The sequence below is a fragment of the Oryctolagus cuniculus genome, chromosome 1 (genome assembly GCF_051225735.1).
Source record: "Oryctolagus cuniculus isolate XC-2025 breed Fujian yellow rabbit chromosome 1, ASM5122573v1, whole genome shotgun sequence".
Taxonomy (NCBI): Eukaryota; Metazoa; Chordata; class Mammalia; order Lagomorpha; family Leporidae; genus Oryctolagus; species Oryctolagus cuniculus.
In genome coordinates this window covers 38,762,588-38,789,319 of record NC_142867.1, presented here as the reverse complement: position 1 = coordinate 38,789,319, position 26,732 = coordinate 38,762,588, and the positions used below count along the sequence as shown (strand labels likewise).

Genomic DNA, 26,732 nt, shown 5'->3' with positions numbered 1-26,732 from the left:
GAAGCCAGGAGCGAGGAGCTTCCTCTGGTCTCCCAAGCAGGTACAGTGGCCCAAGGATTTGGGCCATCCTCCACTGCTTTTCCAGGCCATAGCAGAGAGCTGGGTCTGAAGAGGAGTACCCAGGACATGAGCCAGTACCGGTATGGGATGCCAGTGCCACAGACAAGAGGCCTAGTCTACAAGGCTGCTGTGCTGGCCCCTTGGCGTCTTACGTGGCCTTTCCTCTGTGCAACAGACGAGAAGGTGGTATCTCCCGTTTCTTCTTCTTCAGAATGAAACCTGAAACTTACGATCTCATTTAACCTTAATTACCTCTATAAAGACCCTAAATCTGACTATAGCCACATTGGGGTTCATCACACGAATTTGGAAGGAGCACAGTTCAGTCCATTATAACCCTGGAATCCTGTCCTGAGTGACGACCTGCCCAGTCTGGTGGAGCCTGTCCAAAGAACACTGGCTTCCATTCCTCGCCTGAACTAACTAGAAAACAAACTTGATAAAAACTTCATTGCAATTAAAACCTTTTTTTAAAAATTTATTTATCTGAAAATCAGAGTTACACAGAGAGAGGAGACGGAGAGAGAGAGAGAGAGAGAGGTTCTCCATCTGATGGCTCACTCCCCACATGGCTACAACAGTCGGAGCTGTGTAGATCCAAAGCCAGGAGCCAAGAGCCTCCTCCTGGTCTCCCACGCAGGCTCAGGGGCCCAAGGAGTTGGGCCATCCTCTACTGCCCTCCCGGGTCACAGCAGAGAGCTGGACAGGAAGCAGAGCAGCCGTGTCTTGAATAGGCGCCCACACGGGATGCTGGTGCCCCAGCCCAGGGCGTTAAACTGCTGTGCCACAGTGCCAGCCCCGCAATTAAAACCTTTTTAACCTGTCAATATGTGCTAAGGGAATGAAAAAAAAAAAACAACTATACACTGAGAGAAAATATTTGCAAATTACATATCTGATAGAGGATTTGTATCCAGAATATATAAAAAAATGCTCTAAATTCAATAGTAAGAAAGCAAGTCATCCAAGTAGAATTTGGGCAAAAGATTTCAACAGATGCTAAAGATCACAAACAGATAGCAAATAAATATATGAAAAGCTATTCAACATCATTATCCTCTAGGGAAATGCAAATTAAAGCTACATGTCCTACTATTACACACCTATTAGAATAATCAAAATAGGAGTTGGTGCTGTGGCATAGTGGGTTAAGCCGCCATCATATCTGCAGTGCCAGCATTCCGTATGGGCCCCAGTTTGAGTCCTGGCTGTTTGATTTACAATCCATCTCCCTGCTAATGGACCTGGGAAAACAGCGGAGGATGGACCAAGTTTTTGGGCTCCTGTATCCATGTGGGAGACACAGAAGATGCTCCTGGCTCCTGGCTTTGACCTGGCCCAGCACTGGCTATTGCAACCATTTGGGGGGTGAACTAGAGGATGGAAGATTTCTCTCCCTCTCTCTTTGTAATTCTGATTTTCAAATAAATAAATCTTTTAAAAAGAATAATCAAAATAAAAAACAATACTGATGGGATGAGCATTTGGACAAGTAGTTAAGATGCTGCTTGAGATACCCATGTCCCTCATCAGAATGCCTGGGATTGAGTCCTGGCTCTGCTGCTGCCTCTAGATTCCAGCTAATGCACACTCTAGGAGGTAGCAGTTAGGTCTGTGCCATTCATATGGGAGATCTGCATTGAGTTCTAGGCCCCTGGCTTTGGCTTGGTTCAGCCCTAGATCCTGCAAGAATTTAAGGAGTTTATCAGCAGACGAAAGAACTTTCCCTCTGTTGCTTTGCCTTTCAAATAATTTTTTTAATGTCATAATATCAGGGGCCGGTGCTGTGGCACAGTAGGTTAATCTTCCGGCTGCGGCACTGGCATCCCATATGGGCGCCGGTTCTAGTCCTGGCGGCTCCTCTTCCCATCCAGCTCTCTGCTATGGCCTGGGAAAGCAGTGGAAGATGGCCCAAATCCTTGGGCCCGTGCACCCATGTGAAGACCCTGAAGAGGCTCCTGGCTTTGGATCGGTGCAGCTCCAGCTACACCATTGCACAAATTGCAGCCATTTGGGGAGTGAACCAGCAGATGGAAGATCTTTCTCACTGTCTCTCCCTCTCCCTGTCTGTAACTCTACCTGTCAAATAAAAATAAATAAATCTTTTTAAAAAGGTCATAATATCATATAATAACAAGGAATATAAAATGGTATAACGGCTTTGGAAAGTAGTTGGTAGTTTCCTATGAAATCAAACATACCCAGATTACATGACTCAGAAAACTCTTGATGAGTGTTTAAGGGAAATGAAAAGTTACATCCATAGAAAAGTCTGTATCAGAGAGTTTACAGCAGCTTTGTTACAGTGAAAAACTGAAAACAAGCCAAATGTTCTAAAATAGGTGAAGGGATAAACAAATTATGGGACAGCTATACTACAGAATACTGCTGAACAATAAAATGGTATTAACAACTTGAATGGATCTCAAAAGAATTATACTAAGTGAAAGCAGGGACAAGCATTTAGCCTAGGAGTTAAGATACCAGTTAAGACTCCCACATTCCATATCAGATTACTTAGACTTCATGCTCAGCTGTGATTTCTGACTCTAACTTTTTGCTAATGCAGACCTTTGGAGGCAGCATAGATATAACTGAGTTTCTGCCATCCACATGGAGAACGTGGATTGAGTCTTTGGCACTTAGCACTAAATCTAGTCCAGTTCAAGTCATTGGGCGCATCTAGGGAATGAAACGGATGAGATTTGTCTCTCTCTGCCTTTCAAATAAATAAATGAAAATAAATTAGATATCTTTGAATTTAAAAAAGGAAGCCAGACTGAAAGCATTGCCTGCTGTATAAATAATTCCACTTATTTAATATTCTTTTAAAATTTATTTGAGAGAGATTTGTACACACACACACACACACACAGATCCATCTGTTGGTTTACTCCAGAGCTGCCAACAAAAGGCATCGTCCAGGTTGTCCACGTGAGAGGCAAGAACCCAATTACTTGAGCCATCACTAGGGCCTACATTAGTAGGAAGGTAGAATCAGGAGCAAGGGGTAGGTACTGAACCTAGCTACTGCATTATGGGTCATGGATGTCTTAACCGCTAGACTAGATGCCCACCTCAATTATGAAATATTCTTGAAGTGACAAAATTATAGTGATAAATAGATCTGTGAACACCAGGAGTTAGGTTTAGAGGCAGGAAGTTACTATAAGCATATAACCCTAGAGTTTCTTTGTGCTGATAAAACAGTTTTATGTCTTAATTATTGGTTATACCAATCATAGCACTATACCATATGCACATACACCCCACAAAAATAGCTCATGCAAAAAAATGTGAAATCCAACTAAGGTCTAGTTTGAAAATGTATTGTATCAATGTCAGTTTCTTGGTTTTGGCCCTATCCAGTGGTTCTGTAATACATTGCCACTGGGAAACTTGGTGATGGGTATTTGGAAAATATCTACTATTTGCAGAAGTTCTTGTGAATCTAAAACTATTTTAAATCAAGAAATCATAATTTTAAAAATCACTTATTAAGAACTGAAAATTTTTTTTATCTTAAGGCTATCTGATTTTAAAGCCAGTGTTTTTAATCACCACACCTCACTGGTAAGGATTCACTGGAAAATGCCAAAGGATCAGGCACAAATAAGAGGAAATCCCACCTCCTCAGAATTCTTTTCATCTCCTTAGACCCTAGAAGGCAAAAAACACAAAGCAGGAAGTGGTTGAGACAATAGGGCATTTGTGGCAGGATGGCTCTAATAACGATTATGTATTAGCTCTTTTAGGATAAATCCCATTTGTTTGTTGTAGAGTGATTTCATCATAATGTATTAGGAATTCTCTTTGCTAGATTTTCACATCTATTTTCAGATATCACCTAATTCTAGATGCCTTTCACTTTTAACATTTTGTTTCAAAAGCTCTTTCTTACCATTTAGTCAGTTAATTAAAATCAAGGCTTAAGAGAATCCAACAACTTTAAAATAAACTTTTTATAGTTGGAGCCTAAATACTTTTTATTGTATTTCTTGTCCTAACATATCTTCAATGTTATCACATTCCTGAAATATCTAAAATGATTAAAAGTGTGAAAAGCACAAGTATTGGGAGAACTTAGAAGCCTACGTTTTGAAGCTTTCAAAATGTTAACTGGGAAATACATGAAACAACTCTATTTTGTCAGGGTTAAGGTCATGGGAAATACATCTGTTTGCATTTGTAGAGTATACTGTCATAGAAAACTATGCCTCGTGAAGCGACAGAGCAAAAAGCACAGCAACAATATGCAGTTACATCATCCGCTAAGCATGTATATCACAAATTACTTGAAAGCAGTCATCATAATATGCCGGGTCCCACCAAAATGTTATGATTAAACATCCACAACAAAGGCTGTGCCCAGAAGGCCCTGCTTTTGTTCCGAGCAGAGTTTATTTGAAGAAAATGGAATGTGATTGTAACAAGAAGCCTGGGCTGGCTCTGTCTCTTCAACTCATTAAGCTGCTGTAATGTGCAAGAGGCGGTGGAGTGGAGGGAGCCAGGCTGGGAGAGGCACATAAGTTCCACACAGCACCCTGGGGCTTGACAAGGGAACGAGGATGACAGGTGCAGAGAAGATGTATGAAGTCCTCCATCAGATGGCTCCTGCGGAGTTGGAGTCCTTGCCTTCAGGGCAGAACTCTCAGGAGGGTGCACTCTATCATAGTCAAAAATTCCAGTGATACATTGTTCATGAGAAAAATCAGACAAGGCAATTACAGGAAAGAGCAGGAAGCCACCTCCTTCTTCCAATCAGATTTTCAATATTTAACCATCACTTCCTAAGTACGGCTGGGCTTGGTGAATTATGCAGCATGCACAAGGCTGTTGGAGAAGATGTGTTCTGAATAATGGACTTTTGAATCACAGATGAATAGGGCTCTTTGTCTTTATATTCATCTCTCTGCAGTGACTTCTGCATAATTTGCATTTTTACCTATGACTCTGACTTTTATTATAAGAAATGTGAAAAATATGAAGAATATTTTATTGTCTTGGACTATGAGTGGGTAAACTGCCTGACCTTATATTACTTAAATACACTTATTTGGATAGTTTCTTCTCACTTGCATGCACTGATTCCAATGGGTGGAAATAATATACAGGCAACTCCAAATGTATTCTAGTCACCAGAAGAATTAAAAATAAGCACTGGCCTGCTAGAACTGAAAGGTGACAATATGAAGATGGGTGTAGCTGAGATGAATGAAGTTAAAAATGGGAGCCTTCACAGGCATGGAAAGCCACAACACGGTGGCAAAAACAATCTAAATGAAAGATCCTGGTGAACAAGACCCAAGCGGAATGAACAGGCCATCAAGGAGGGAGGCACCTTTCTTCGAAGGGAGGAAGGAACCTCCACTGTGATACAGCCTTGACTAAACAAGTTCAGAGTTGGTGAACTCAAGGGGCTTCCATAGCCTAGACAGCTCATGGCAAGAGCCTCGGGTGATTGCTGATGCCATAAATAAGAGTGCCAATTGTTAAATCAACAACGGGAGTCACTGGGTACAGGCTCCCCATGTAGGATCTCTGTCCTTAATGTGTTTTACTATGAAACTTAAAGACAACACTACTAGTCGAACAATACCCTATACCTTGTGCGGTTGTGTGAGGGCAGCCTGTTGAAATCCTTGCTTAGTGTATACTAAGTTGATCTTCAGTATATGAAGGTAACTGAAAATGAAACTCTATGAAAGGCGGGATGGGAGAGGGAGTGGGAGAGGGGAGGGTCATGGGAGGGAGGGAGGTTGGGGGGGAAGCCACAACAATACAAAAGTTGCACTTTGTAAATTCATATTTATTAAATAATAAAAAAAATGGGAGCCTTGGCATTTTCATAACCACACTGGAGTTTCTGTTTGATAGGGAATGGGAGCTGGAGAACTGGATGGTGGGGGGTTCTGAAGCTCATGGGAGGTCATTTACATTTCATACATCAGTGCTAGATTTCGTCTCCTGAAGGAGGACAATGATCACTTGTTGAAAAATTTCTAGGCTTTGCCTTTTTCTATACACTTTTTAACCTAACAGGATTTCCAGTTCATACTGGGCATTAACGATGTCAAAACAAACTAATTTTTAAGGTCTCTGATCCTTAAATATAACTCAAGAGGAGTAATGGTCTATTTATATCAGCACATATCCTCATGCCTTTATTGAGGTTGTGTCAGGGAAAAGCGGGAACACCTGTAAAATGGGCAGTCTCAAGTCTCCCTCCCTGCTCACTGCACTCCTTCCTGACTCCTCTCTCTCCCTTCTTTGCTTCTTTCCTCCCTTCAGCAATTTTTGAGCACCTGGCGTGTGCCACATGGGCACTGTGCTAGGCTCTTGGGAAATCATGGCTAACAAGGCCTAACTTCCATCCCAGAGATGGTTTCTATAATCCAGCATGAAATACAGAAAGTAAACAGGCAAATGACAGCACAGTAAGTGCAATAACAACCTACACTATTATTGATAACAATAACAGAAATTTTCATTCTCTCAACTATTTCTTGAGCCAACTATAATATTATTAATGCAATAAGAATAATTAATATGATTAATAGAAATGATACTACCCCTAATTCACTTGAAAAACTTCAAGCTTAGTCAATTCTGCAAGTTCATAAACTTAGCAAGTATAAAGCCAGAATTTGAATCTTGGCCTGTGGAATTTGAATCCTGTCATACAGTCCCGAAAGTCAAGCACATAACTGTGGCACTAATTGGTTGTTATGGGAAGACATGGTGGTGGGAATGGGTTTCTGAGAGACATAGTCTCTGAAGACCCAGAGGGTGGTCGGTGGTCATGGGAGACTCCTTAGAGGAAGTTGCAGCTAATCTGAGAACTGAAGAAAGATTAATAGTGGAAAGAATGAGGCATGAGAATTAGATATAAAGGGTACTTCAAAAATTTTGTAGAAAAATGGAATTAAAAGATAAGTTTACTTGTATTTTCATGCAAAAAATGTTTAAAATCCATATAGCATTTTGTTATAATTCACATTTTGTAAGAACTCTTTTAAGTTCCTTCATACACATGAGTTTCAAAGCTTTACTATTTGAAAAATAAACTTATCTTTAATTCCATTTTCCACAAACTTAACTATCCCTGTATTTGGTTCTGATACCTGGCTTTTCCTGTGTCCCAGCTTGAGTGGAATGTGAAACTGCAGCCTCAACAGCACTATCTAAAAAAATGAGGCTTATATGATCTTTATTTCAAAGTTGTTAGAATGAAATAAGATAGCATATGTGAAAAATTTCTAGCATAGGGATTGGCAATAAGAGAGACCTGGTAAATGTTTCTTTTAAAAATTGTGCCAAGTAATAATAGTTCTTATTTCGTTGTGTGTACCATGGTGTGTGTGATTTGCAGTAATCCCAAAGTCATGGGATAAATGAGATAGTTTAAAAGGAGAGTTTGGATTATTTATTTTAACTCATATTAGTGCTAACCCTAATATTTCCTTGGTTATTTTGGGCATTTCATTTATCTACTTGCTTAACAACTCATTCAGCTATTACTGGATGTATTTTAAGATAAACATTCCTGGGAGAAAAAAGATGTCTGGCTATTTCTCAGAAATAACAGAGCCTGAAAGGAGCATTTATCAAAACAACTCAATTTTAAAAATCCCTGTGACTAGATGCTCTATTAAAAGAAGAAGACATGAATTAAAACATAATCAGCTTGCTAATTGTTTCTCAAGTTCATGGCCATTTGTAACATTAAAAAAATAGTGTACTTTATGAAAGAATCATTCCAGATGTTAAGAAGCCCTTCTCTTCCACACTATTAAACTTTAAATACTGTTGAAACAAACTGATGTGATTGGTTTAGCATTAATGGCTCTACCGCAAGATGAATACTTCTGAGCAAGATTCATAATCTTTCTCATTAAAGCTCCTCCTGGCATGGACGTTGTGGTGTACTGTGTTAAGTTGCTTCTTGGGATGTCCACATCCCATATCGGAGTACCTGAGATTGAATCCTGACTCTGCTTCTGATTCAGCTTCCTGCTAATGTGCACCCTGGAGGGCAGCAGATGATGGCTCAAGTGTTTGGGTATCTGCCATCCATGTGGGAGATCTGATGGAGTTCTGTGCTTCTGGCTTTGGCCTTGCCCAGCCCTAATTGTTGCAGGCATTTGGAGGAGTGATTCAGTCTTTCTGTCTCTCTGTCTCTCTCTCTCTGGCTCTGCCTTTCAAATAAAAATAAATAAATAAACTTTAAAAATCCCCATGGAAAGATAAAATTAAAAGATAAGTTAAAGAAAAAACTTTTTTCTCTGTGCCATATATTAGTTAAGGACATGGTTATCTTCATAATTACTCAGGCTAAAATTTTGTTTGACCTGTCTCCTCCTTGTGTCTAATCAGCTCTTAGATGTGGTAGACAGAATTATAAAGTGGTTCCCAAGATTCTTAATCCTTGGTACAATTTCAATAAAATCCCTTTCCAGGGCCAGTGCCATGGTGCAGTGGGTTAATCCTCCATCTGCAGTGCGTGCATCCCTTGTGGGTGCCTGTTCTACTCCTGGTGGCTCCTCTTCCAATCCAGCTCTCTGCTGTGGCCTGGGAAAGCAATGGAAGATGGCCCAAGTGCTTGGGCACCTGCACCTGCATGGGAGATCGGGAGGAAGTACCTGGCTCCTGGCTTTGGATCAGTGCAGCTCCGGCTGCTGCAGCCATTTGGGGAATGAACCAATGAAAGGAAGACCTTTCTCTCTGTCACTCTCTCTCACTGTCTGTAACTCTACCTTTCAAATAAATAAATAAAATCATAAATAAATAAATTAATAAAATCCCTTTCCTTGAGGGTGGGGAAAATGAATCTGGTGACTGTCACTCCAGTGATTAGGTTACATTATATGGCAAAGGTGAAGGGATTTTGCAGATATAATTAAATCCCCTAATCAACTGATTTTTAATTAATCAAGGAGGATTTTCCTGAGTGGGCTTGACCTTACCAGGTGATCCATTTTGTTATTAATTAGTTAACTAACTTATTGGGGGGAGAGAACTCCCATCTGCTGGATACTCCTCAAGTGCCCACAATGGCTAGCCCAGGCTGAAGCTAGACACCGGGAACTCAATCTGGGACTCCCAAATGGATGCTAAAAACCCAAATATTTTAGCCATCACCTGCTGCTTCCAGGGTGTGTGTTAGTAGGAAGATAGAACTAGAAGCTGTGGCTGGGATTTGAACCCAAGCATACCAATGTGGGACATAGGTATTTTAACTGCTAGACCAGACACCTGCCCCAGTAGTAGCTACATTTTTTTAAATTATTTTTTGAAAGACAGAATGACAAAGAAAGAAAGATCTTCCATCTCCTGATTTGTTCCCAAAATGGCAGCAACAGACAGGCCTAGGCTAGGCCAAAGCCAGGAACCAGGAGCTTCACGTGGGTCTCCTGAATGTTGGAGGGGCCCAAGCACATGGACCATCATCTCCTACCTTCCCAGGTGCACCGGCAGGAAACAGAATGGGAAGGAGAGAAGCTACGCTCCAACTGGCACTCTAATATGGGATGATGGCCTCACAAACTGTGGCTTAACTGATGGTACCACAACTTGGGCCTCAGTAGCAGCTGCTTTGTTGTGATTGTTGTTGTTATTTTAACTTAATTTATTTATTTGAAAGGCATAGTTACAGAGAGAGGTAGAGATAGAGATAGATAGATAGATAGACAGACAGACAGACATCTTCCAAATTCTGGTTCATTCCCCAAATGGCCACAATGACTGAGGGTGGGCCAGGCTGAAGCCAGGAACCAGGAACTTTATCCAAGTTTCCCATGTGGAAGACAGGGTTGCAAGTACTTGGTCTATCTTCCACTGCTTTTCCAGGTACATTAGCAGGGAACTGGATTGAAAGTGGAGCAGCTGGAACTTGAACTGGAGCTCATTTGGGATGCTCATGTCATAGAGGGTAGCTTAACCCATTGTGCCACTACACCATCCCCTGGTAGCTACTTCTGACAGGTGAGCTCTTTAAAGGAGATGTTCAACTTTTCTGGAGTCCAGAGACTCAAAACAACAGAAGTTCTCTTGCAACATTGAAGACATAGGCTGCAGTGTTATGAAACCAGAGAGCATGTGACAAGGACTCAACAGTGACTCCTAGGAGTACAGAGGTATTCCAAGTTGAGAGCCGCCAAGAAGTGGAGAAATCAGTCATATAGCCACAAAGACACGCATTCTGCCAACAACTAGAATAAACTTGGAAACAAATTCTTCTCCAGTCAAGCCTCCAGGTAGGAATGCTGCCCAATTCACATCTTGACTGCAGCCCTCTGAGATGCTGAACAGTCACGTTGCTAAGCTGTGCCCAGACTCACAACCAATGAAAACCAAGATAACAAATGGATGTTGCTTCAAGTGACTCCATTTGTGTTAGCTTGTTATACAGCCTGGAAATCTTACACATTACATTCTCTTATTTCTCTGCTTACAATGTTTTAGTGTTGCCCTTATATCCCTCACTTGCACTAATGACGTTCTAACTGGTCTTGCCATTTCCAGCTGGTGACTTCTCTAGGAAAGCCACTGCCACTATATTATCTTCTGATTTGTCTGTTCTGTCAAAAGGCCATTCTGATGTATTGTGCCATATAAATTGTTGTATTTTTGTAGCAATCCTGCCTACAACTGTTCCCTGTCTTTGATCTTTGAGCTCAGAATATTTGCTTCATCTCTGTGTTCCTGCAGCAATTTTCTTGCACCTATGTTTGATATTTCAGACTATGTTTTGAACTTCAACCTAATCGTAAGACTGTGTACCTCATTTCACAGAAAGCAAAGGTCATATTTATATTCTCAGTTTACTTGGCACTTAATAAATATTCAAATCCTTGTTGGATAATTAAGGATTCGTTTCATTGACCTATTTGTCAATCTTCAGAAGGAGGAAGCAAATTCCAGTAAGGGATGCTATCTACTAATTGTTGACTTGCTTTAGGAGAATCTTCTTTGGTTTAAATAATTTAATATTCTTCAAAAGAATATATCAAAGTAAACTATGTATGCTTTATAAAGTACATCAAAATCTGTAAAGATATAGATGGCCAATTTATTATTATTGTAACAAATCTTTTTTTTTAGGATTTATTTATTTACTTGAAAGTCAGAGTTACACAAAGAGAGAGGTCTTCCATTCGCTAGTTCACTCCCCAATTGGCCACAACAGCCGGAGGTATGCTGATCTGGAACTGTGCTGATCCGAAGCCAGGAGGCAGGAGCTTTTTCCAGGTCTCCCACACAGGTGCAGGGGCCCAAGGACTTTGGCCATCTTCTCCTGCTTTCCCAGGCCATAGCAGGGAGCTGGATCAGAAGTAGAGTAGCTGGCCGGTGCTGCGGCTCAATAGGTTAATCCTCCGCCTGCGGTGCTGGCACACCGGGTTCTAGTTCCGGTCGGGGTGCCGGATTCTGTCCTGGTTGCTCCTCTTCCAGGCCAGCTCTCTGCTATGGCCCGGGAGTGCAGTGGAGGATGGCCCAAGCCCTTGGGCCCTGCACCCCATGGGAGACCAGGAGAAGTACCTGGCTCCTGCCTTCAGATCAGTGCGATGCGCCGGCCGTGGCAGCCATTGGAGGGTGAACCAACAGAAAAGGAAGACCTTTCTCTCTCTCTCCCTCATTGTCCACTCTGCTTGTCAAAAAAAAAAAAAAAAAAAAAAAAAAAGTGGAGTAGCTGAGACTGGAACTGGCTCCCCTGTGGGATGCCGGCACTGTAGGCAGTGGCTTTACCCCATACGCCATAGGACTGGCCTCTGTAACAAATCTTTTTATGCCCAGTAATTATGGTCCTGGAAAAAGTCTTGAGATGTCACTTAATCTACTTAATCTATGGATCTGAAAGCTTGAATGCAGTTAAAGTAGGAACTGTACTTCATTTTCTCTTTTCCTTTTTTAAAAAATATTATTATTTTTTTATTTGAAAGAGTGACAGAAAGAGAGAGAGAGATCTTCCATCTGCTGATTACTGATCAAATGCTGCAACTTCTTGGATTGAGCCAGGCCAGAAACAGGAGGCCGGAACTCCATCTGGGTCTGCCACATAGGTGGCAGGGCCCCAAGCACTCGAATCATCTGCTGCTGCTTTCTGAGGCACATTAGCAGGAAGCTGGACTGCAAGCAGAGTGTCTGAGACTTGAAACAGTGCCATGAATCAAGGTGCCTGCATTCCAGGCAACAGCTTAATCTGCTGCTCTACGTCTCCAGTCCCTCCTTTCTCTCTTCTAAACTATCACTGGATGTGCATTCTGCTTGACTTCTTTACCTGACTACCATCTTCCTTTCTGGAAAATGTAGACCTTTAATAACAGTATACAATGCCATGTACAACGTGTGTGTATTTAAATATTCACTATTTTCCCAATTCAGTGCTAAGTGTTTCATATACATTTTCTTAGTTCTCTCTCACGCCTCTGTATTTTATATGTACTGTAACTTTCCCCATTTTTTGAAATTAAGATAATTAGTTTAGAGAAGTTAAGCGATTTTTCCCCCTAGGCAGGTTGTGGGATCCTTATTATCCTTACTTTACAAAGGAGACTTATGAGACTGAAAGAGGCTAAATAGCTTGATCAATGTTATACAACTAGTGTTACACCCAGAATGCAGATTTGCATCTTTCTTGGCATCTGTACTCTGAGTTCTTGCCCTGTGTGTTAGAAATTCCTTTCCTTTGAAGCTCTCAGCATCTGCTTTCTTAAAATCTTCAGCACATGTCAGGTTCTGCCCTATATTTCCTTTCCATATTAAAAATTCCAAGGTGACATGGTAACTATTCAGTTCTTCCTTGTTAGGCAGAAATTAGTCCAAAACAGCAGTATTATTTTTTACTGTCTATTATTGCAGAGATGATGTTATCAGTCAAGTAAAGGAAACTGTTTTTAAACACTTTGAATTTCAGAAGAATTCTAGTAGATGTCAAGAAAGTTGAGATTTCCCATAAACATACACTGTACCTCTGTGCCAGTTTTGTCATAGAGGTAGTGCATTATTTTAGTACAGGACATTTTTCTGAGACTGCAGGAAATCAAATGCATAGATATTGAATAGTAGACGTGAGTATTATAATGAAGGATTCTATTGCCAGAAGAATTAAAAAAAAAAAAAAAACCTCGATCATATTACAGTCTCTCTCTCTCTTTTTTTTTTTTTTTTTTTTTTTTTGACAGGCAGAGTTAGACAGTGAGAGAGAGAGAGAGAGAGAGAGAGAGAAAGGTCTTCCTTTTCTGTTGGTTCACCCCCCGAAATGGCCGCTACAGCCAGCACGCCAATCTGAAGCCAGGAGCCAGGTGCTTCCTCCTGGTCTCCCATGTGGGTGTAGGGCCCAAGCACTTGGGCCATCCTCCACTGCTTTCCCGGGCCACGGCAGAGAGCTGGACTGGGAGAGGAGCAACTGGGACAGAATTTGGTGCCCCAACCAGGACTAGAATCTGGGGTGCCGGTGCCGCAGGCGGAGAATTAGCCAAGTGAGCCGTGGCGCCAGCCTATTACAGTCTTAAAAACTTGATAACAGTCTTATTTTTTATATATTTTCTTTAATGTTATTGTTTTCCTTTACACCTAAGCCTCAATTTGGGAAATTAATCCTTATGACCTCAATTGATGGTAAATGACTCCAATCTTGGTTTTAGTTGTAATAAGCTAAAGACAAATGTACAAGAGCTCTTTAAAAAGTTTATGTAAAATGTATAATATGAAAGAGCTATGCTTGCATTTCAGAATCTTTTTGAACCAAAATAAACTTATCTTTACAAATCTTTTATTTTTATTTACTAGAAAGGTGGAGAGACATAGAAAGAAAGAGATCTTCCATCTGCTGGTTCACTCCCTAAATGCCTGCAACAGGGCTGGGCCAGGCTGAAGCAAGGAGCACAGAACTCTATCCAGATCTCCTATGTGGGTGGCAGGGAGCCAATTACTTGGACCATCACCTGCGGCCTCACAGTGTGCACATTAACAGGAAATTGGGTTGTAAGTGAAGGTGGGATGCGGGGATCCCAGGAGACAGCTTAACTGCTATGTCAAATGCCGGCCCCCATCTTTGTCCTTGAATTCCATTTTCCCCACAAATTCTTTGAACTATCCTTGTATTACTTAATCGTAGTGTCAATATGTTCACATTTTTTCACCCCTCTTGTTTTAGAAAATGACTACAAACCTGTCATAGGATACTCAAGTGATTGTATGAATACTGTAGTGAGGGCAAAGGTGGCTATATTGCTGAAACTACTGCTCTTCTGGTCAACAAGTAGGCAGCGTCACCCAGTGACAGCTTGAAAAGTTTGCTCAAAAGTGCAGGGATGAATATATAAATTCAACCCATGAAAGCAAGGTGAGGGATATTATTATGTAATTATGAGAACTCAAACAGCCAGTATATTTTAAGAAGGCATTAATTATCTGTAGCTTCTACTTGATTAAACAGGCAATAACATACTTCTGTAACTATCAACTTTGGTGGTCTCTTATTTTATGCTCATCCAAGTGGTCTTCATTATACTAGCACAAAGCTTAAGGATTCCCACTAGGATTAGACCTCATTTATCACTGAGCCTTCCCCCTTTCATTTACATTTAATCCAATTCTTTCTAGAAGAAATTGTCTTTTGTTGCCATATTCTTGACATGAATTATACCAAACATCAAGAATAAGCTATTGTTATTTTCTTATATTAAAATATCAAGTTCACTTTTGTTATCTGTCTTAGGTTCTTCATTTGCAATGAACAGAAATCCACTGATATTTGCTTAAGCAAATGAGGAATTGATTGAAAGAGAATAAGGATGTCTCATTAAACCCTAGGATAAGAAGTTGAGACTTCTGAGGTTCTGGAACTAGAACATGGGAAACCAAGAGCTATGGTGTTCTCTGTCTTCCCTTAGGATCATAGGTCACTAACTTACTGATTAAGTCCATGTCTTTTTTAGGTGCTATAAATAAGCCATTCTTAGAAGAGATTGATCAAGGATCCCATGAGGTGCTTTTCCATTACTACTGCATTTGTGCACATATTTGTTCTTTTTGTAGTTTATTTTTCACATCTTTTTACAAATAGCCATACTCTACCAGGGATGCATAATGCTATGTTTGTAGTAGATGTTGAATAAATATCTGTTTAATGACTAAATGTTGTAACTCACTTTTAGAATGCTGTCACACATTCTTTCTTGGATATGAAGGACATTTGATAGTGACATTTGTCTCTCCATTGACTGGTCGTGCACATCAGGATACTCTGGGCAAGAATGATTTAACCGGTTTGAAACTTTATCTTTGTATTTTCTGCAGACTTTAATTTTCTTCTTAATTCATGAAAGTCTTAGAATATCAAATAACATTGGTTCAGAATAATTATCTTAGAAACCATTTGATCAGTTTTCTTTGAAAATCAGGCTTTTTTAAAAAAAAGTTGAACAATTTGAATTAAAGGTCTCAGTTAAGGAAATCTTTGCAAGAATAGATTCATTTGAATAGTTTTCTACAAACTTCAACTCCATTAGAGTGCTAGAAACCAATAGATCTATTTTGTGATTAGGTCAGTGAAAAGCTGGAGGAAACAGTTGAAAGTTCTTCAGAAAAGTGACTATACATGACCTCTCTAGATCCTTTCTTTGACTTCTGTCTCTCCTTGTTGTTCCTGACCAGATTTAGTCCCTGTGGCCCTGATATTTGCATCTGCTTTTCCCTAGTATTTTAGCAATGCTAACTTCTCCAATTCCATTATCAACAATTCCAATTTGATTTTCTATTATGCACCTTCCAATATTTATTGATATCCTCTTGTAAAATATTGTTGTTGATCCCACTAAATGATTTAGTTCCCCCTACTTCACTACAGAGTAAAACTGATTTCCAACCACAAGCTCTGGTTAAAAATTTGGCTTCCTCTTATGAAGGTACAATATTAATCATTAATATATTTCCAAGAATAGATTTTTATATCTGCTGTAATGAAGAGATATGTCTCATTTATTGTTGTTAGCATCTATAGGAGAATTACTATGTAATTTCTTGCCTACACTAGAGAAATGTTTGAGAGTGAGAGAGTACTACTAGTAATTACTCTGGAATAACAAGTGCACGTGATGGAAAACTGGAACTATTGTCACCTTAATCATTATAGATTATCTGCTTTCTTTAGGAAAATATTTTATTTCTCTATTGAGATTCATTTATTTTTCTTTGTGTGTTTAAAATTTTCTTTGGATTTTCTAACTTTCAAATCTGAGTGATTTGATTTAAGAGGTAGATTATGCACCAGTCTTAATGAAATGCTCTTTAAAAGCAAACACCATCCCAGGGAACTCTGACTTTTGAAACAAAAGAACATTCAACATTGGCAACTTACCCAACATTGATACTTTTCCTTTAAAATAATGAATTGACTACATTGCCAGAAGGAGTTACTTCTTTTTTCTTAATGCATAAATACTTACCAGTTTCTTTACATTGGGATGGCATTAAGTGCTCAGGTTTTCTTTAGAATCCCTTGTGACTCAAACTAATATGGAAACTGTAATTTAAAGGTATGTATACATCTGAAATCAACTAATTTAGACTCTTTGGTTTACATATGATTGGGGTGTTCCTCAAGGGGCCATTGGGTTAGAAGTTTGGTCCCCAAAGTGGTGGTATTTGGAGATAGTGGAACTTTCCAGTGTTGGAGTCTGGTAGAAAATCCTTAGGTCCCTGAAAGTGAAAGTGTTCTTTTGCAAACCCTTGGTAATTCTTGTGGCACTCTCTGTGGTTCTCAGGTAAGGATTGTTACCAAAAGAGCAAGCCTGTCCCTACCCAGCTCTCTCTGCTTCCTGGCGTGAGATGTGAATGCTTGTAACCCTACCATTTTTTTTTTTAATTTTATTTATTTGAAAGACAGAATTACAAAGAGAAGTAGAGCCAGACGGAGAGAGAGTGAGATCTTCTGGCCTCTGGTTCACTCCCTAAATGGCCACAGTGGCTGGAGTTGAGCCAATCCAAAGCCAAGAGCCAAGAGTTTCTTACCAGTCTTCCATGTGGGTGCAGGGCCCAAGGACTTGAGCCATCTTCTACTACTTTCACAGGCCATAGCAGAGAGCTAGATCAGAAGTGGAGCAGCCAGGAGTCAAACCCATATGGGATGTCAGTGCTGCAGGCCAGGGCTTCAACCCACTGCGCCACAGCGCCAGCCCCGTGTACCCCACCATTTTAATCCACCATGATGTGACACAGTCAGGAGTATGGTCTTCCCCAGAAATGAGCTGGTGCAAGCACAATGCTCTTAACTCTCCAAAACTGTGAGCTAAATTTGCTGCATACCTTCACGTGTAGCCTGTCAGGTATCTTACCATGGTGACACAAAGCTGACTATTATACTTTGCTTTGCAACATTTTCTAAATTTCTCAGCTTGAGATGATTCTTTATATATACATATATAAAATATCTGAATTTATAAATATATAAAAAATCTAATCTAGTGATTTTCCCACTTGAGTGCATACGTAAGTTTTTGGAGAGCTTAAAACAATGATATTTTTTTCTAAAGACAGAATTTCTAATTCAGGTTATGGGTTGGGACAGGGCATAAGCATTTTTGGTCTTAGGTGATTCTAATGAGCACCTAGGGCTGAGGAACCTTTGATTTAATACAATTTCTTCATTTTACATCTTACTTTAGCTGTCACTATGGTTAACAATCCAAATATCCCTGTGAATTGCTAGATGTTTTTAAAGGGCTCTGTGAATGTGACATCACCTTCTTTATTTAGAACTGATCATAATTTTTATGGCTTCCAACAGATGTCTTGGTTTCTTGAATTATCCTTTCACGTCATGGGGCTTGTAAGGCGCTTGCTGCCAAAGGAGCCGGAAGGTATGCCTCTTTTTCTGTTCTGCAGGTAGAAGAACATATTTTAGCTTTTTATTTCTTGCCAGTATTTTTGCTTCAGTTACTTCATTTATCTTTTTGTCCACTGAAGTTTGTCTTCTAACAGTTTAGATTATGTGGAGTATATTCCCAGAGATCTCACAGCTTCAAAAATATTTCCCTTTTTTGCCTTTGTAGTCGAGTGATTGTTTATCTCAGGGGTCAGCAAATTGTGGAGCTTGGGCCAAACCCAGTAGTCTGCTTGCTTTTCTAAATAGAGTTTTATTGGAAGACAACATGCCCACCCAATTATATATTGTCTGTGGCTGTTCTCAGGCACAAAAACAAAACTTCATACTTGTGACAGAAATCCTGTGATCCACAAAGTTGAAAACATTTAATATCTGACACTAAAAAAAGTTTCCTGATCTCAAGTTTAGCTGTTTAGAAATCTGGACATTTCTCCTCTATCTTCTCATACAGAACGATGCTACAGAGATGTCAGAGGTCACCTGTCTCCCAGTCACTCTATTACCCACATTAATGACATTGGTGTCATTCCCTGGATGTCCAAAGAAATCTTTATCTCTAACATCTAGAAACTTTTAGGTTATATTTTAGAGTCAATTCTCCTACATCAGTTTTTCAGAGCACGTTGTAGATTTGATTTTTTTTTTTTGCTGTTGTTTATTTTGAATGTTATCTTGATTAAATACAAAATTGGACTGCCGTGGAATCCAAGGACACCAGTCATCCACTTTTTCATTTAACTTTGACAAGCTTCTACAGCCTCTCGTCTTTATTCATATTTATCTCATTTTGCTTACTTTTTTTAGCCCTGTCTTCTGAATACCTTCTAGTGTTTTCAGCAATATCTATTCAACCTTTCCCTGGCTCTTGTATCTCTGCTTTGAGGTTGTTGAAAATTGTATTGAATTCTTGGGTGATATGGCAATATGCTTAATCATAATTTTGTCTGCCTGTCCACAACATTTTTGTTTAATAAATGTTCATTCTCCATCTGCCATTTGCTTTTATTTTCTTTCCTCCTTTTTCTTACAATATCTTTATACGGTTTGTATAATGGTTCAATTAAAATCACTACTTATCTTTAAATGAAAGAGGTAATTTCTGATAAGTTATTGGAAGGATACAAAACAGAATCATGTTTCTGAGCTATAAAGAATTCTCTCTGGTTCATGTTTCTTTTACAACAGAAACCAGATTCTATTCATTGTGATTTTGCCCATGCAAAATACCCTCTAATCCAGTATTAGCTTTCTTATGGTTGGTTATGGCCATGTGACTAAATTCTGTTTAAGAGTATGTAAGGACAGAAATCAACAAACAATAAATGCTGGTGAGGATGTTGCAGAAAATGTACCCTAATCCACTGTTGGTGGGAATGTAAACTGGTGCAGCCACTATGGAAGACAGTAGAGATACCTCAGAAATCTGAATATAGACCTAACATATGATCCAGCCATCCCACTCCTGGGAATTTACCCAAACCAAAATGAAATTAACAAACGAAAGTGTTATCTGTACCCCCATGTTTATTGCAGCTCAATTCATAATAGCTAAGATATGGAATCAACCCAGATGTCCATTGACTGAAGACTGGATAAAATTATGGTATTTATAAATCATGGAATACTACTCAGTGGTAAAAAAAAAAAAGTGAAATCATGTCTCCCTTTTTAAAAATGTATTTATTTGAAAGGCAGAAGCAAAAAGAGAGAATCTTCCATTTGCTGGTTCACTCCCCAAATGGCCACAACAACCAGAGCTGGGCCAACCTGAACCTAGGAGTCAGGAGCTTCTTCCAGGTCTCCCACATGAGTGCAGGGGCCCAAGAATTTGGGCCATCTTCTGCTGCTTTCCAGGTGCATTAACAGGGAGCTGGATTAGAAGTGGAGTAGCTGCGACTCAAACCAGTGCACATATGGAATGCCAGCACTGCAGGTGGCAGCTTTACCCACTATGCCAAAGTGCCGGCTCAGAAATCTTGTCTTTTGCAACAAAATGAATGCAACTGGAAACCATTATATTTAGTGAAACAAAGCAGTCCTAAAAAGACAAATACCATATGTTTTCCCTGATTTGTGGTAGCTAATAGAGTACCTAAAATATAATGTATTAGAATGAAATTGACATTTTGAGATTCAATGATTGTTTGCAACCCTTGTTTCTACTGTTGAGGAACAGTATTTTTTTTTCCTTCATACTATTTGTGAACTATTTACTTAGTGTAGGATAAATCTTATGAGTATAAAGTAAACTGAAAGTAGATCTTTGCAAAAATTAAGAGTGGGAATAGGAGATGGAGGAGGAAGAAGGGTGGGAGCATGGGTGGGAGGGAGGGTGAGGTGGGAAGTATCACTATGTTCCTGAATCTGTACATGTGAAATACATGAAATTTGTATACCTTAAATAAAATTAAAGAAAAAAAGAATATACAAGGGCAAGCACCTTAAAAGCAGAGGGGAAAGGGGCTTTTTTTCTTCATCCCTGCAAGCGCCAGTATGGGTAGATATAATGACTGGCACTCCAGAATCTATCTAAAAACATGAGGTGACTTTAAAGATAGAAACCATGTGCAGAGGATTGCAGAGCAGAAAGTCAAGAGCCTGGCTCCCTGATGACACCCTGAAGCCACTACATAAGTGCTATTCTTGAAGTTCTTTTAAATGAAAGAAAAATAGTCTCCATCCTGTTCAAGCTTTTGGAGTTTTTCTGTAATATAACTGTGTTTTATTTTAATTGAAGGTCATAAAACTTCTTATAATGCAGGGTTGTGTGAGTGTGGTTATGTAAGTATATAAAAGAATTACCTTGCCTTTATTTTTCTAGTGTCAGCTTGTAGTGCAGTGTTTTCCTCTACCCTGCCTCATCTCATTCATGGATTGCTTCGTTAAGCCTGTGTCGTTCTGCTTTCCACCCCAGGTTCCCTGCTTCTACCAGCTGAGGGCTAAAGAAGCTTCTGCTGTAAGCCTGCATGTTCCACTATCATCCTTTAGATAAAGAACTGATGGTTGCTCTCCCTGGGATCTCCCACTTCTTTGGAGAACAGGTGCTCTTCCAGCATTGTCTGAGCTTTGCGTTTTTGAGTGGGTCCTGGCTTCATTTTTCCATGGGCCTCTCTAGTGGTCTCCACACTGAGCAGCCCATTCCCCACATATCATCACTCAGATTTCAAGTTATTTCTTAGTTTTGTCAAAGGCAGAGTCTGCATTTCTGTTTTCCTTTTGCTTGTTCTTGTAAGATGATTTTGGAAAGAACAGAGACAGGTGTCTTTACTCCATCATTTTAAAACCAGATGTCAACTTGCTTTATTTTTAAATTAATGTGGTTTTTTTTTTTTAATTTGAAAGAGATACATGTTAATCAGTCAGTGATAATTGCTGTTAACTTTTTAGAGAATATTTTCCCAGATTTTATCCCTGGATCTCTCTACCTCCATATAAGTAGATTAATAGATTAGATAGACATACTGATTAATACATGTGAAATATATGTATAAAATCTGTTTTTAAAAACTTTTTGAGGGGCTGGCTCTGTAGAATAGTAGGCTACACCTCCACCTGCAGCACTGGCATCCCATATTGGCACCAGTTCATGTCCTGGCTGCTCCTTTTCTGACCCAGCTCTCTGCTATGGCTTAGGAAAGCAGTAGAAGATGGTCCAAGTGCTTGGGCCCCTGCACTCGTGTGGGAGATCTGGAGGAGCTCCTGGCTGCTGGCTTCAGATAGACCCAGCTCTGGCTATCATAGCTATTTAGAGAGTAAACCAGAGGATGAAAGACCTTTCTCTCTGCCTCTCACTCTCTGTCAGTAACTCTACCTCTCAAATAAATAAATAAAATCTCTACAAAATTTTTTGAATATTTGTGATATATGAAATATCATTAGATACAATCTAGATTCATTTTAATCACTTTTAGCATTCCAATGTATGCATATACCATAAATTATTAACTAATTGTCTAGTTTTAGACGTTAATTCTCCCCACACTCAATGGCTATCATCAATAATGGTGAAATACACATCATCTTTATTTAAGAAAAGGGCTAAGCATGCCTTGTAAAAGCCATTGTAATTCATAAGCTGTACTTTGGAAACTTATATTCATTAAATAAAAGTTAAAAAAATACAGCTTATGGATTACAGTGGCTTTTCCCCCCATAACTTCCCTCCCACCCACAACCCTCCCATTTCCTGCTCCCTCTCCCATTCCATTCACATCAAGATTCATTTTCAATTCTCTTTATATATAGAAGATCAATTTAGTATATATTAAGTAAAGATTTCAACAGTTTGCACCCACACAGAAACACAAAGTGTAAAGTACGGTTTGAATACTAGTTATATTAATTAATTCACATTGTACAACACATTGTACAACACATTAAGGACAGAGATTCTACGTGAGGAGTAAGTGCACAGTGACTCCTGTTGTTGACTTAACAAATTGACACTCTTGTTTATGGCATCAGTAATCACCCTAGGTTCTTGTTATGAGTTGCCAAGGCTATGGAATGTCCTGAATGTTGATGAACAATTTAATACTTTATCCCTTTCAGTATTTTTTTTTTTGTTCTACTTAATACTATTGGTTGAACTCTTTAATTAACACACAATTATTCTTACATGTTTAAATTTAACTGAAAAGTGATCCCTGTTAAATATAAGAGTGAGAATAAGAGAGGGAGGAGATATACAATTTGGGACATGCTCAATTGGACTTGCCCCAAACGGTAGAGTTAGAAACATGGCAGGGGATTCCAATTCAATCCCATCAGGGTGGCATGTACCAATGCCATCTCAGTAGTCCAAGTGATCAATTTCAGTTCACAATTGATCATAATGATAGGTCTAAGAGTCAAAGAGATCACATAAACAAGACTAGTGTCTGCTAATACTATCTGATAGAATTTAAAAAAGGAGAGAATAATCCAACACGTGAAGCGGGATACACAGCAACTCATAGAATGGCAGATGTCCTAAACAGCACTCTGGCCTCAGAATCAGCCCTTAAGGCATTCGGATCTGGCTGAACAACCCATGAACCCAAGAGAGTATTTTAGGCATGGAAATCAAGACACTCTGGCAAAAAAAAAAAAAAAAAAAAAAAAAAAAAAAAAAAAAAAAACCACAAAACCCTGCCATTGTAATTTTACATTTTGTGAGATCTTTTGTTTATTTATTTTTTAATTTATTTAATGAGCATAAATTTCCAAAGTACAACTTATGGACCACAATAGCCCCCTCCCCCCCGTGTCTTCCCTCCCATCCACAACGCTCCCCTCTCCCACTCCCTCTCCCCTTCCCCTTCACATCACGATTAATTTTCAATTATCTTTATATACAGAAGATCAATTTAGCGTATGTTAAGTAAAGATTTCCACATTTTGCTCCCACACAGAAATACAAAGTGTAAAATACTATTTGAGTACTAGTTATAGCATTGATTAAACACCTAAGAGTAATTGTGTATTAATTACAGAGTTCAACCAATAGTTTTAAGTAGAATATAAAATGCATCTTTTGTATTGTTGTGGCTTCCCCCCGACCCCCCTCCCTCCTGTGGCCCTCCCCTCACCCACTTCCTCTCCTATCCCACCCTTCATCACGTTTCATTTTCAATAACCTTCATATACCGAAGATCAACTTAGTATATACTAAGCAGGGATTTCAACAGGTTGCACTCACACAACCGAACCAGGTATAGGGTATTGTTCAACTAGTAGTGTTGTTTTTGAGTTTCATAGATAAACATATTAAGGACAGAGATCCTGCGTGGGGAGCATGAACCCAGTGACTCCCGTTGTTGATTTAACAATTGGCACTCTTATTTATGACGTCAGCAATCACCCGAGACTCTTGCTATGAGCTGTCTAGGCTATGGAAGCCCCTTGAGTTCACCAACTCTGAATTTGTTTAGTCAAGGCCATATCACAGTGGAGTTTCCTTCCTCCCTTCAGAGAAAGGCGCCTCTCTCCTTGATGGCCTGATCCTTCTGCTGAGGTGTTGTTCAACAGGATCCTTCATTTAGATTGTTTTTTTGCCACCGTGTCATGGCTTTCCATGCCTGTGAGACTCTCATGGACCTTTTAGTCAGATCCGAATGTCCCAAGGGTTGATTCTGAGGCAGGAGTGCTGTTTTGGGCATTTGCCATTCTATGAGTCTGCTGTGTGTCCTGCTTCCCCCGCAGGATCATTCTCTCCCTTTTGATTCTATCTTTCATTATTTGCTTACACTGGTCTTATTTGTGTAATCTCTTCGACACTTACCCTATCTTTTTGATCAGTTGTGTATTTATATTTGTCACTTTACCAAGTGTGCTGGCATTGGTACCTGCCTCCTTGGTAAGATTGAGTTGAAATCCCCTGGCACATTTCCAGTTCCACCATTGGAGGTAGGTCTGAGTGAGTATGTGCCATCCTATATATCTCCTCCCTCTCTTATTCCCACTCCCATGTTCCACAGAGATCAATTTCCTGTTAATTTTTAAACGCTTAAGAATGGTTGTGGATTGATTGCAGAGTTCAACCAGTGGTCTTGTGTAGAGCAAACCGAGCAACAACAACAACAAAAATACTAAAGGAACAAAATAGTAAGTTTTTCCTCAACAGTCTAGACAAGGGCTGCTCATGTCATTGTCTCTCATAGTGTCCATTTCACTTCAATGGGTATCATTTTAGGTGCTCGTTTAGTTGCCATCGATCAGGGAGAACATGTGATATTTATCCCTTTTGGACTGGCTTATTTCACTCAGCATGATGTTTTCCAGCTTCCTCCATTTTGTTGTGAATGCCCGGATTTCATTGTTTTTTACTGCTGTATAGTGTTCCATAGAGTACATATCCCATAGTTTCTTTATCCAGTCATCCATTGATGGACATTTAGGTTGATTCCATGTGTTAGCTATTGTGAATTGAGCTGCAGCAAATATTGAGGTGCAAATGGCTTTTTTCACCCCTTTAATTCCATTTGGGTATATTCCAAGGAGTGGGATGGCTGGGTCCTGTGGTAGTGCTATATTCAGGTTTCTGAGGACTCTCCAGACTGTCTTCCATAGTGGCTTTACCAGCTTGCATTCCCACCAACAGTGGATTAGTGTCCCCTTTTCTCCACATCCTTGCCAGCATCTGTTGTTGGTTGATTTCTGTATGTAAGCCAATCTAACCGGAGTGAGGTGGCATCTCATTGTGGTTTTGATCTGCATTTCCCTGATGGCTAGGGATCCTGAGCATTTTTTCATGTGCCTGTTGGCCATTTGGATTTCCTCTTTTGAAAAATGTCTTTTAAGGTCCTTGGCCCATTTTTTTATTGGGTTGTTTGTTTTGATTCTGTGGTGTTTTTTGATCATTGTGTAGATTCTAGTTGTTAATCCTTTATCTGTTGTGTGGTTTGCGAATAACGTCTCCCATTCTGTTGGTTGCCTCTTCGCTTTCCTGACTGTTTCCTTTGCTGTTAAGAAACTCTTCAATTTGAGGTAATCCCATTTGTTTATTTTATCTTTGATTACCCGTGCCTGTGGGGTCTTCTCCAGGAATTGTTCGCCTATTCCGATATCTTGAAGGGTTTCCCCTATGCTCTCAATTAGTTTCATGGTGTCATGGCGCATCTCTAGTTCTTTGATCCATGTTGAGTAGATTTTTGTATAAGGTGTAAAGTAGGGGTCTTGCTTCATACTGCGGCATGTGGACATCCAGTTTTCCCAGCACCATTTGTTGAAGAGGCTGTCCTTGTTCCAGGGGTTGGTTTTAGGTCCTTTGTCAAATATGAGTTGGTTATAGATGTTTGGATTGATCTCCGATGTTTCTATTCTGTTCCATTGGTCTGTCCATCTGTTTTTGTACCAGTACCAGGCTGTTTTGATTATAACTGCCCTGTAGTATGCCTTGAAGTCTGGAATTGTGATGCCTCCGGCCTTGTTTTTATTGTAAAGGATTGCTTTAGCTATTCTGGGTCTCCTGTTTCTCCATATGAATTTCAGCATCGTTTTTTCTAGGTCTTTGAAGAATGACTTTGGTATTTTGATTGGTATTGCATTGAACTTGTAAATTGCTTTTGGGAGAATGGACATTTTGATGATATTGATTCTTCCAATCTATGAGCATGGCAGGTTTTTCCATTTTTTTGTGTTGTCTTCTATTTCTTTCTTTAGTGTTTTGTAATTTTCATCATAGAGGTCTTTGACCTCCTTGGTTAAATTTATTCCAAGGTACTTTATTGTTTTTTTTTTTTTGTGAGATCTTTTGTTTATAATATGTCTCCCCACCACACATGTGCAACAATAATGGCAGCAAATGTTTTGCTCATAACACCTGACACAGAATAAATGCACAGTAAATGTTTTCTGAATAAATGAATGCAGGCTTGTCACACCCAGTTGTTCTCTTCTGGGAAACACTATAAATCTTGGGCTTGGCCTACAATACTACTTGCTCTAAGGTATCACCATGTTTAACAATAGAAAGGACCCCAACGAACACAGATATCTCAGAATTGTAACATTTATGCCTTTCACCATTGATGCCAGTTACACTCATGTATCTGAAGCAGGAGAGAAGAAAAGTTAAGAAGAAAGGAAATGGGTACTTTCAATGCTATTTCCACAGACTTTGCCTCCACTCTCTCCTTTTTGAGTTTCTATCGTCACACTTTGTATTACTTGTTGATTATTGTCTTTTCACTGGATCCTACTTGTTCAATATAAAATTTTCTTTCCACACAATATGTTCTGTGAGGGTAGGGACTATGTCATCTTTATATATTGCTGTATCCAAATACCTGGAACAGTACCTGGT

General features: G+C 39.5%; 1 long non-coding RNA gene across 35 annotated transcripts in view; it reads left to right on the top strand.

Moving 5' to 3' along the window:
* The window catches only part of LOC103351120 (uncharacterized), a 219,544-nt gene that overhangs the window by 104,357 nt on the left and 88,455 nt on the right, over positions 1-26,732 (top strand). For 12 of the 35 annotated variants that reach the window (XR_016218103.1, XR_016218107.1, XR_016218102.1 and 9 more), the window contains one exon: positions 17,849-17,921. The exons of 2 other annotated variants lie outside the window; for them this stretch is intronic. This is a non-coding gene — a long non-coding RNA (uncharacterized LOC103351120). Of the gene's footprint in view, positions 1-17,848; positions 17,922-18,398; positions 18,941-20,861; positions 21,791-26,732 lie in introns of those variants that run through there. 21 more of the 35 variants (XR_011387953.2, XR_016218092.1, XR_016218106.1 and 18 more) reach the window with 4 other exon arrangements.